The sequence below is a fragment of the Engystomops pustulosus genome, chromosome 2, assembly GCF_040894005.1.
Source record: "Engystomops pustulosus chromosome 2, aEngPut4.maternal, whole genome shotgun sequence".
NCBI lineage: Eukaryota > Metazoa > Chordata > Amphibia > Anura > Leptodactylidae > Engystomops > Engystomops pustulosus.
In genome coordinates, this window is record NC_092412.1 from 137,046,693 (window position 1) to 137,059,549 (window position 12,857).

Consider the following 12,857-nt stretch of genomic DNA (forward strand, 5'->3'; position numbering starts at 1 on the left):
AAGACCACCACTCAATAGTAGAATATTTAGTGTTGTATCCACCGACATAATACTGTGGTTGGTGGTTTTGTGGTTTGTGATCTTGACATGTGGCCTGCATGTTGTGTCATCACTGCGGCCACACACATGACAAAATTATGAAAGGAAACTCAGGAAAGTAACATAACATGTCTAGGAATCTGATAATACTGCATTACCGGGATGTGACATAAGTACATAGTCTCCTCCATTCAAGGTGGTTGTTTGTTGCATATTGCAGTAAACAACCACCGGTAACACCTGCAATTGGTGTTGGCCACGCCAGCGTTGTGATGGGCGACACCATATTGGCTTAGAGCGGCGCTCCCTGTGACATCGTCATGGAGTGGTGAACTTTTACCATGACCGCCTTGGATCATACAAAGACCCAAGGCTGTCTTGTTTTAGGCTATCTATTACAATGTGTGATTTGCACATTGTAAGAGATAAAGTGAAAAATCCCCATATACTGTAGTATGTAAATATTTGGTAAGATCAATCAGACAACTTAGGGTTAAAGTACCCTAGGGGGTTTGAAAAATAGTAAAAAAAAAATCATAAACATGTAAGGTATCGTTGTGTCCCAAAAACAGTTATTCCCCATAACGTAAAATAGCACCCAATGTAAAAAATGATGTAAAATATAAAGAATTTAAGTGATCAAAAGGCCAAACAATCCTCAAGTATTGAAAACGTTGTCTCATCTCGCAAAAAATGACACCACACACAGCTCCATACACTAAAATATAAAATTAGTGCCAGAAAATGGCAAAGTGAAGAATTTTTTTGTACAGGAGGTTTAAATTTTTGTAATTGTATGAAAACATTATAAAACCTATATAAATTTGGTATCCCCATGATCGTATGGGCCCAAAGATTAAAGGAAACATGTCTTTTGGGGAGCACAGTGAAAGTCATAAAATCCAAGCCCACAAGAAAATGTCACAAATGTGTTTTTTCAAATATTTCACTGCATTTGGTACTTTTTCAGCTTCCAAGTACAAGCGATCCCCTACTTAAGAACACTCGACTTACATACGACCCCTAGTTATAAACGGACCTCTGGATTTTGGTAATTTATTCTACTTTAGTCCTAGGGTACAATAATCAGCTATAACAGTTATCACAGGTGTCTGTAATGAAGCTTTAGTGTTAATCCTGATTCTTAGGACAACCCAACATTTTTAAAATCCAATTGACACAGAGACCAAAAAAGTTCTGGCTGGGATTACAATGATAAAATATACAGTTCCGACTTACATACAAATTCAACTTAATAACAAACCTACAGACCCTATCTTGTATGTAACCCGGGGACTGCCTGTACACAGCATGGAATATTAAAGGGGTATTCTCATCTGGGCATTCACATTCAGTTTGATAAATCTGCCATATATAACCATTTCTTCAATTAGATGTTATTAAAAAAAATGTTCCTGTGTGAAAATAATTTCTCATAAATGTAGTCATATGGTCCCTTATTGTGTTCTTCACAATATGTGTGAAGAACACATTGCAGATGTATGGAAACATCTGCAATGTGTTCTTCACAAATATTGTTCTTCACATACTATTGTGAAGAACACCGTTCGGTACACGTGTCTTCAGATAAGTTAGCAGATGTATGGAACATCTGCAATGTGTTCTTCACTGTGTTCTTTGAATGTGTTCTTTCAGTGAAAACATCTGCAATGTGTCCTTCTTTAGTGTTCTTTCAATGTATTTTTTCAGTGAAAAATGCTTGAGTCTCCCATTGACTTCAATAGGGTCTGTTATTCGATACGAGCACTCGAGCATCGGTTAAAGTTTGTCTCGAATAACTAGCACTCAAGCATTTTAGTGCTCGCTCATCTCTATTTACCATCCTTCATCCCAGTGGTAGATGTTTTTTAATGTGACAGAACCAGATCAGTAAGCAAGAAAGTCGACAGAATGCTTCTAACAAGAGATGAACAAAAGACGAAAATGAGTTTAGCAAAGAAAGAAGTAAGTTCCAAGCCCACTCAGCAAGATACACGGTTGATGAAGTAGAGCACAAGACAAGCCGCAGGTATCCAGCACCACTCACCTGCAGAGAGACAAAGGGGAACATCTTTAGAAAGACAGACCCTGTAAGAAAATTTGCAGAAGAAAGATGTTGTATCCAGCATGGCTTGTTCGGGCCAAAGAGATCTGCAGCAAAGTCACAAAGAGTCCCAGCAAAGTATGATCTAGTGTCAGCCCCTGGGCAACAGCAATGACACAAATCTGTGCACCCAGAGAGTAATGACCTGTTTGGTTCTAATCTGCAATTACTGAGCTATAGTTTACAGAGTTGGCAGTGGTGGTGAGGGACATGGACTATGTTCTGGTGAGGATGCGACCCACAAATTAATTTATTTGTGTTCCTATATCCAAGCCAGATACCAACATGGTTAATGTAAAATTCTGGAATAAGTTCAATGCTCTGTTCCTCCACAGGATATTCTGATGATGCTTAGATGACATTGTGATCTTGTGTCTGACCTCATCAAAAACAGATGCTGATGGTATCTGGACTGGAGGATAGAAGGTGCAAGTGAAGCTGTGCCACTATGATAACATCAGGATACATCTTCCTAACAGCTTCTTCACAGGCAGAGAGAAGGGTGTCTGCTTCTATCCCGGGCAACCAAAGAATTGCTTCAATGTGGTAAGACCTTTCATGTGGTCAGTGTGTGTACTGTGGCCAAATGTAACCTGTGCAGGGAGGTCATGGATCTAAGCGTCACTTGTGAGAGTGTAAAATGTAGAGAGATGGGTCACCCACACAAGGATTGCCCGGAAGCCTGGCACAACATCGCTATGGACAGATGGTGCAGGAGGCATAGACCTTGGTGTCAGGGCACAACATACTGACAAGACAAGAGGTACAACAGGGATCTGGTGATACTATAACAGGACCTCAGGACAGCAGAAGGAGTACAGTGCAGAGCTTAAGACCATGAAAAATGCCAGTGGTGATGCTCCTGTGAAGTGGCCTTTGGAGTCAGACATGGAGACAGGTAGTAGGAAGGGGAACGCTGACTCTTATACATAATGATTCACTGCTCTGTTTTTTTTTTTCTTGTAGTAGTTGCCTTTATAAATATAAACAGCATTAAAGTAAAAAGGACAAGATATGTGGTGTACAAAAAACAATGGATGCTGATCTCATTTTCCTGTAGTAGACGCCTCAGACAACCGTAGGGCATCTTAGGCTGAGAGTGAATGGCGGCCTAGTCTTTCTCCCTGGTCATTTGATGGTGCACAGGCTAACGAAGCTCGTTATGGGGAGGTAAAACATAAAAAAATAACCTAAATAATAATGGCAGTTGATTTCAATGTTACTATGACATCAGGTGACAGGTCCTTGAACAGAACAGTAGTTAGAGACTCCAGACTTACAGAACCCCACATTACAGGGCAACCTATGTGACATATTCATCTGAATTGGAGTAAATCTAAGAACATTTACTCTTGTGCTGATAAGAACAGCAGAATAGACTTGTGAGATTTTGTGAGGGATGAATGATATGGTTGTCCCATGTTCTGACTACTTGGTCTTACCTTTTTCAGCTCCAAAGAGTAAACTTCACAACATGACTGGTGACTGGATGTCTGGTAGGAGTATGCCAAGGGGGGCATCAAGTCCCTTTTAAACAGACTTTCAATAAAGAAGGGAAAGAGTATGTACATGCACTTTCTTAAAGGGAACCTTCAATTCAAATTAACCCGGACAAAATAAATGCTTAATTTAAAGCTATGATTAAATAGCACTGCCCTTATCCCTAAATGATTACTTTCCATTACGGCAATGTTTAAAAATCAGTTTGTAAACTTATATGCAACCATGTCCAAAACTTAAGGGGTGCAGAGGGTGCGGTTCCAACTGGGTCCAAGAAGCTTAGGGGGGCCCATGAGGTCACTTTCTCATATGAAAATACTATTTATATAAACCATACATTATATTCGGGGGCCTGGTGCTCATCAGCTTCAAATTACGACTTTGGTGATAGACTTGTACACTCTAAAAAACAGGTCTACACCGCTTCTTGTCTACGTATAGCCCATAAAGGTTGCCATTCCCTGATAACAAATAAGACTACAGAAGGATGCATGGAAAAAGGTCTCAGATTAGCCGCCTCCCCCCTAAAGTAATGCCACCCCTTGCCCTAGTTGTTAAAAACTAAAATTTGGTGAAATGAAATTTGGTGTACACTCAGGCACAGCTGAAGAAGAGCACTACTGCAGCACAGATGGTTTGGTTATTGGATGACTCTGATGTCCACCTTTATGTGTGGACAATAAATCTATACCACAAAAATATACTATAATTAGTTTTACATAAAACTTACTGTAACCCTGCAAACATTTCTGGAGGGGTGTATTTCCAAAAGGGGGTGATTTTCTGTTCTAAATCTTTAAGATGCATATGATAACGATAGTCACAGTGCATTGTGGCCAGGGGGCTTCCCAGTCTTCTTTCGTCGTACTCTGACCTCGGATGATGTCTCCAAAAGCAGACTGCAGAAAGGAGACAGAAAGAGTATCCAAAAGCGCTGCCATAGGTAAGTACTTTTACTTTTATAGCCAGAGTTCGATAACAAAGAAAGTGGTGGGGGGTCAATGTATGTAAAAATGTTTTGGGACACACATGTACTATCCTGCAACAGGGAGTCAGATGTAATGATGAACAGGTTAATATTTACATAGAAAGCTGTCAAAGACATGAAGTAAAGTAATAGAATCTGAGGATAAATCTGTCCAGAAGAGGTGCAACTCCTAAATCCATAGTGTATGTGCACTCAATTGTATGTAGGTAAAGAGATATTTTATAGAGAATCATATTTCTATCATCTATATACAGGCAGTCCCCGGGTTACATACAAGATAGGGTCTGGAGGTTTGTTCTTAAGTTGAATTTGTATGTAAGTCGAAACTGTATATTTTATAATGGAAGTTCTAGACAATTTTTTTTCTTTTGCCCCAGTGACAATTGGAGTTTCAAAATTTTTGGTGTAATTGGACCAAGAATTATCAATAAAGCTTCATTACAGACATCTTACAGCTGATCATTGCAGTCTGGGACTATAGTAAAGCATCCAGAGAGCTTCACCAGAGGTCACAGTGGGCAGAGGGGTCCGTCTGTAACTATGGGTTGTCTGTAAGTCAGGTGTCCTTAAGTAGGGGACCGCCTGTATCTCATATCTATCTGTCTGTAAAAAATACAGCACATGTTCGCAAAATCTTGTTGTGTGCATGAGTCCTTATTCTGTAGCACTGGAAAAAAATCCATGGCTACAAAATGGCTACTCTAAATGCAATACCTTACAATGAAACAATTCACACAGCTGTTTTCTTTTCCAAAGGACCATGTGCCCATTACTTTAGAAAGTACAGCCTACTCTGGTCTGAACTGGTTTTCATGGATCATTCATAGACAAATTTTTTTAATGAAGATCAGTGATAAATGGATGCCACAAGGATGTAACTCAGCCAATAAAATCAAAGTAAAACATCCATATTTCACGGCTGAGAATCGGAGAATCGGCATGGTAGCGAATGTATAGTCTTATATTTAGTTACAAGCATTAATACAATTATCATAAGAAAAGCTTCTAATCCTTCTATAAATGCTGTTTTTCCATTGCTACCTCTCGAGGTAGAGCATAACTGACAGCCAAACGCCTATGTTCCTTTAGACATAACCATCAGCACGGATCCTCAATACTTTCAACAGCAGAGTTTAAACGTATTCCCATCTATAACACATATCCGCTATAAACATATTGCTGGGGTCTAACTGCTAGGACCCTTAGGTGTTCATAGATACCTCGGCGTTCTTCTTAAAAATAGGGCTTTCATACAAATACTCAGTTACCTTTATGTTCACTTCTATGGAACATCAGATTTCCATTCTGGAAGTGCCTTGTTGTGTTTCCTGCTGCTAGTATGCCCTGCCATCAGGTCCCAGAGCAGTTGGGGGCGGGCTCTAAATTATTGTCTGATCTGACAATTCTGGGAGGACATGTAATGCTTTACCGTGTTATTTATAATTTCTGAGATGGTATTTTGTGCTGTACTGTAATAGTTGGTGCTTCTCTAGTTACATAAATGAGTCCCCATGAATTTGAATGCTTGTTCAGCAGGGTAGGACATAGCCTAGGATGACACCGTGCCTACCTCCATCAGGGGTTGTTTCTCGGCACTAAATAGTAATTAGCAGCAAGTTCACTTATAAGATGCACTTACCACTGACTACTAGACGCAGGCAGTGCAATGTTACCTGTATCCTCTTTGTAACCCAGGTGACACCGTCGACTAAGCAGTGATGTTAGCACACCACCTGTGTCATCACGCTGCAGGTGTCATGTGTAAGAAGAAGCACAGGAGCAAAGAGGAGGCTGCAAAGAGTGCAGGTAGGTTAGTATAAAATTATTTTCTGCTGTGCTAAATATATACTGGGGGCATGTGCTGGCTTACATATATATATATATATATATATATATATATATATATATATATATACAAAAAGAAGAAAAAAAGCAGCACAGTCTTTGAGAGAAAAAGAGTTGATGGGTGCTATCCTCACTCTCACCAGTAAGAGTGTAGTAGATATCCAACGAAATGAAGACAGGCAGCACTCCAAAATAGTGAAAAAACAAGGGTGTTTATTCCACCTCCCGCAACGTTTCGGCTGTAGTCTCAGCCTTTGTCAAGCAGTGAGTGTCAGGAAGTTCACAGATATATATAGTCACCGTGTGATGACATCGTACAAAAAGGTAAACAGTGCATATACATAGAATATATACAATTGTGTGCATCAACAGTCAAATATACAATATACAATAGTGTGTAGATGATACATGAATACAGCATCAAGTAAAGCATTTACAACTTAGTGTAAAGAAGTGCCAAAGTGTATAGATAAGCATATGAGTAAGATTCACCTGTAAAGGATCCACCTCCTGGCTCAAAACAAAACGGCGTCTCCTGGACACTACTGCGCATGTCTGTAGGTTGTAATGGTAAGCAGATCCACATGTGTGCATATTGCGCGTGCGCCTAAATTGGCGCATGCTCCTAAATTGGCACATATGTAATGGTGTATATTGCGCGTGCGCCTCAATTGGCGCATCACACGTGCGCATAAATTATCGGTGCGACTCGCGCATGCGCCTAAGTAATCGGCGCTTGATCATGCGCCAATTGAAAGAGGGGGGTTACCTGGAAAGTAGTATAGTGCGCATCTAGCGCCTGCGTGTAGAGAATGGCTGCTCTGCAAATGTAATCAGCTATCCTATATTCATTTGAATGGATCCTATGGCAGTATAAACTGGTGTGGACAAAGGTCTAGAGGAAAATAGTGCAGACGACAAGTTTAGTCTCCATTTCTAACACCCTGGATAGGCAATGCAAAACATGACTGGTACAACAGTGTAGGTACCAAGCTTACTATAATAACACCACACATCATGGGCTAACTACATCAAAGAGTCTAGTGTCACACAATATGTGGGTAACGTCACATGATATGCTCCTTCCGGTGCAATTCATGTACGTAAGGAAAGTCCCCAAGACCCTGCGGTGGAAATGTAAACATCTCCCCCACAAGGTCGGGTGTATCCCCCCACTGGTAAACAAATATCAAACACAGCCCTAGTGGTAAGTATGTAGCCAAAAACAGCCAATGGCGGACAGGGAGAGACTATGAATTGCGTAAAGCAACTTAAGGACCCATACACTATATCAGTCTAGAGTGCAGAGTGAAGTATCGCAGCTAGATGAAAGAGTAGATACAATGGGGGTCATTTACTAAGGGCCCGATTCGCGTTTTCCCGACGTGTTACCCGAATATTTCCGATTTGCGCCGCTTGTACATGAATTGCCCCGGGTTTTTGGCGCACGCGATCGGATTGTGGCGCATCGGGGCCGGCATGCGCGCGACAGAAATCGGGGGGGCGTTCCTAGAGCCAAAGAAGGGGTCCACAGGTGATGTCCACTAGAGTGTAGTGGTGACTGGGTGCAATGGTGCTAGTGATCTAAAAGAGAAGAGAAGAATACAATTAGTATCATAGGTATACACCATAACCCACACGGAGAATTATAATCACTGAGGAACAGAGCAGCGAATAAGGCAAGACAGCATTCAAAAGAGCCCACTCGTCTTAAAATCAACATTTAGCCCATTCGGTTTGAGGGTATTTAGCTTGAAAATCCATTCAAGTTCACGTTTTTTTAGGAGTTTCATCCTATCGCCGCCTCTCCTCAGAGGCGGGATTCTATCAATCAGGCGGAATCTAAGTTGGCCCTCTCTATGTTGGTATTCATGAAAATGCTTAGGGACTGGGAGATCTTTTCTTCCAGCCCTGATCGTATACCTGTGCTGATTCATCCGAGTTTTCTTCTCTTTTAGATCACTAGCACCAATGCACCCAGTCACCACTAAACTCTAGTGGACATCACCTGTGGACCCCTTCTTTGGCTCTAGGAATTGTCTTTTTTGATTTGGATGCTTTGACACATTAAATAAAAACTGCAACTTTATTCATTTTTTGGTATGTCATGTATTGGTGTAGCAGATCTTAGGCTGTCCCTGGACACATTGTATCTACTCTTTCATCTAGCTGCGATACTTCACTCTGCACTCTAGACTGATGTAGTGTATGGGTCCTTAAAGGAAACCTACCACTTGTAGTGGCAGGTTTCCGATGGCAATATCGGGCACCAGCTCAGGGTGAGCTGGTGCCGGAGCTTATTTTAGTTAGTGTTTTAAACCGCGGTATCGCGGTTTAAAACACTTTTTACACGTTGTAGCCGGCGCAGGCAGGTACGCGCTCGGCGCTTACCGTGCACGCGGCTCTCATTCACTTCCTATGTAGCCGCGCGCACGGTAAGCGCCGAGCGCGTACCTGCCTGCGCCGGCTACAACGTTTAAAAAGTGTTTTAAACCGCGATACCGCGGTTTAAAACACTAACTAAAATAAGCTCCGGCACCAGCTCACCCTGAGCTGGTGCCCGGTATTTCCATCGGAAACCTGCCACTACAAGTGGTAGGTTTCCTTTAAGTTGCTTTACGCAATTCATAGTCTCTCCCTGGCCGCTATTGGCTGTTTTTGGCTACATACTTACCACTAGGGCTGTGTTTGATATTTGTCTACCAGTGGGGGGATACACCCGACCTTGTGGGGGAGATGTTTACATTTCCACCGCAGGGTCTTGGGGACTTTCCTTACGTACATGAATTGCACCGGAAGGAGCATATCATGTGACGTTACCCACATATTGTGTGACACTAGACTCTTTGATGTAGTTAGCCCATGATGTGTGGTGTTATTATAGTAAGCTTGGTACCTACACTGTTGTACCAGTCACGTTTTGCATTGACTATCCAGGGTGTTAGAAATGGAGACTAAACTTGTCGTCTGCACTATTTTCCTCTAGACCTTTGTCCACACCAGTTTATACTGCCATAGGATCCATTCAAATGAATATAGGATAGCTGATTACATTTGCAGAGCAGCCATTCTCTACACGCAGGCGCTAGACGCGCACTATACTACTTTCCAGGTAACCCCCCTCTTTCAATTGGCGCATGATCAAGCGCCGATTACTTAGGCACACGCGTGATGCGCCTAATAACTTAGGCGCATGTGCGAGTCGCACCGATAATTTATGCGCACGCGCAATATACACCATTACATATGCGCCAATTTAGGAGCATGCGCCAATTTAGGCGCACGCGCAATATGCACACATGTGGATCTGCTTACCATTACAACCTACAGACATGCGCAGTAGCGTCCAGGAGACGCCGTTTTGTTTTGTTTTGAGCCAGGAGGTGGATCCTTTACAGGTGAATCTTACTCATATGCTTATCTATACACTTTGGCACTTCTTTACACTAAGTTGTAAATGCTTTACTTGATGCTGTATTCATGTATCATCTACACACTATTGTATATTGTATATTTGACTGTTGATGCACACAATTGTATATATTCTATGTATATGCACTGTTTACCTTTTTGTATGATGTCATCACACGGTGACTATATATATCTGTGAACTTCCTGACACTCACTGCTTGACAAAGGCTGAGACTACAGCCGAAACGTTGCGGGAGGTGGAATAAACACCCTTGTTTTTTCACTATTTTGGAGTGCTGCCTGTCTTCATTTTCAACCTTTTTCGAGCCGCGGCACACTTTTTATACTTAGAAAATCCTGGGGCACACCACCAACCAAAATAGCACAAAATGACACTAAAACAGTCATATTATACATATAGTTAATAATATAGATTCTACATTTATTTTACTCACTCAGTGTGAAACCTGGGCCTGTTTCGATAAACACAAAAGGGATATCCTGGCAGGAATGGTGGAAAGACACACACGAAGCTCTTCCTCAACAGTTCTCAGTTTCTCCCTGTTTTTAGTTTTTATCGCAGTCAAGCTTGAGAAGTCCAGCTCACATAGATATGTGGTTGAAAATGGGAGCAATGTCAAAATAGCTTTGTTGGCCAGAATGGGGAACTCCTTGGCAACAGATAACCAAAAACTGTCCAAATGATCAGCAAACTTTAGCTTTAAACCGCGATCTTGCTTCAGTTCAATGAGTTCCTCTTGCTCCTTTAACCCCTTAACGCTCTGCGCCGTAGCTCTACGGCGCAGAGGTATAAGGGATGTATGAAGAGGGCTCACGGGCTGAGTCCTCTTCATACAAAGGTGGGGGTTTTTGCATATTGCACAAAACCCCCACCGCTAATAACCGCGGTCGGTGCTTGCACCGATCGCGGCTATTAACCCCTTCAACGCCGCCGGCAAAGTCGCCATCTTTTTTCTGATCGCCACGCCCCCGAACGTCATCGGGGGGCGGCGATCGGTTGCCATGGTAGCCTCGTGTCTTCTTTTGACACGAGGCTATCTGGCAGCTGCAGATTCGTTACAATGAGCCAGTGGCTCATTGTAATGAATGTGCTGCAAAAATGCCATATATTGCAATACAGAAGTATTGCAGTATATGGTAGGAGCGATCTGACCATCTAGGGTTAATGTACCCTAGATGGTCTAAAAGATAGTGAAAAAAAAAATTTAAAAAAAAGTTTAAAAAATAAAAAAAATTAATAAAATATTAAAAGTTCAAATCACCCCCCTTTCCCTAGAACGGATATAAAACATAATAAACAGTAAAAATCACAAACATATTAGGTATCACCGCGTCCCAAAATGCCCGATCTATCAAAATATAAAAACGGTTACAGGCGGCGGTGACCTCCGAGGCGGGAAATGGCGCCCAAATGTCCGAAATGCGACTTTTACACCTTTTTACACAACATAAAAAATGAAATAAAAAATGATCAAAATGTCGCACAGACCTCAAAATGGTAGCAATGAAAACGTCGCCTCATTTCGCAAAAAATGACCCCTCACACATCTCTGTGCGCCAAAGTATGAAAAAGTTATTAGCGTCAGAAGATGGCAAAAAAATTTTTTTCTTTTTTGTACACATTCGTTTAATTTTTGAAAATGTATTAAAACACAATAAAACCTATATAAATTTGGTATCACCGCGATCGCACCGAACCAAAGAATAAAGTAGGCGTGTTATTTGGAGCGAAGAGTGAAAGTCGTAAAAACTGAGCCCACAAGAACGTGACGCACGTGCGTTTTTTTTTCAATTTTTCCACATTTGGAATTTTTTTTCAGCTTCGCAGTACATGGCATGTTAAAATAAATAACATTACGGGAAAGTAAAATTTGTTACGCACAAAATAAGCCCTCACACACGTCTGTACACGGAAAAATGAAAAAGTTATGGATTTTTGAAGTTGGAGAGCGAGAAATGAGCCGGAAAACCCTCCGTCCTTAAAGGACACCTGTCATCAGGTCTGTGTCACTTGTCCTGTCACTACTACCTGTTGGAGCAGCTCACAAGGATCCCATCCCAGCCTTTATCTAGTTATTTCATACATTATTCATTGTAAAATCATCTATTTTTTATCATGTAAATGAGGCTGGTCACATGATCAGAGGCAGTGATGTCACCCCTGTTCCGCCTCCCCTCTCCTCCCCCTGCTCATGTCTGTGTGTAATGTATAGTAAAGTATTGCTGGTATCTGTGCTGCATCTGCTGACATGCTGCATCCTCCTAATATACAGGTGAGAGACACAGACATCAGCTACACATGAATCTGACATGTTCTGCTGTAACATGGCTGCCTGGAGCTGTTGTATCTCTCCTAAACACACACACATGCACACACAGGCTACAGGGGGCGTGGCCAGCAGCACCAGGAAGCACAGCATTATACAGCCTCACATCATTATACAGGCTGTCAGTCAAGCACTGGGGGTGTGGCTGTACCTCCCACTCATGAATAGAGTGGACAGCTTGAATATGCTAATGCTTCATTGGACACTTCACAGGTCATTTGCATACAGCTTTAGGACCTCATTGCTTAGGTTTACAGGCATGAAGAGGGACAATGAAGGGATAGAGGCAATGCTCTCTAATGGCAGTTTATGAAAATATATTTAGTTTAGGGGGGTTATTTTGCATGACGGGTTCTCTTTAAGGGGTTAAAGTCATGTACTTTCCAGCAACGGATAATGATCTGTATGGGACCCTAACCCAGTGAAGGCAATCTGTGAAGGCTGAAGAGAAATAGAACGATAACTTCTCCTCAAGAGTTTTCAAATGTCTGCCAATTGCTTTGCACATTGCAGCAGTATTGTCATCATGCAGTTTCTCGGTGAGTGGGAACATCTGAAGGTTGCCACCCTGCACATGTTGTTGCCAGAGCTGCACCTTTAAACGGAATCCGTTCATTTTATC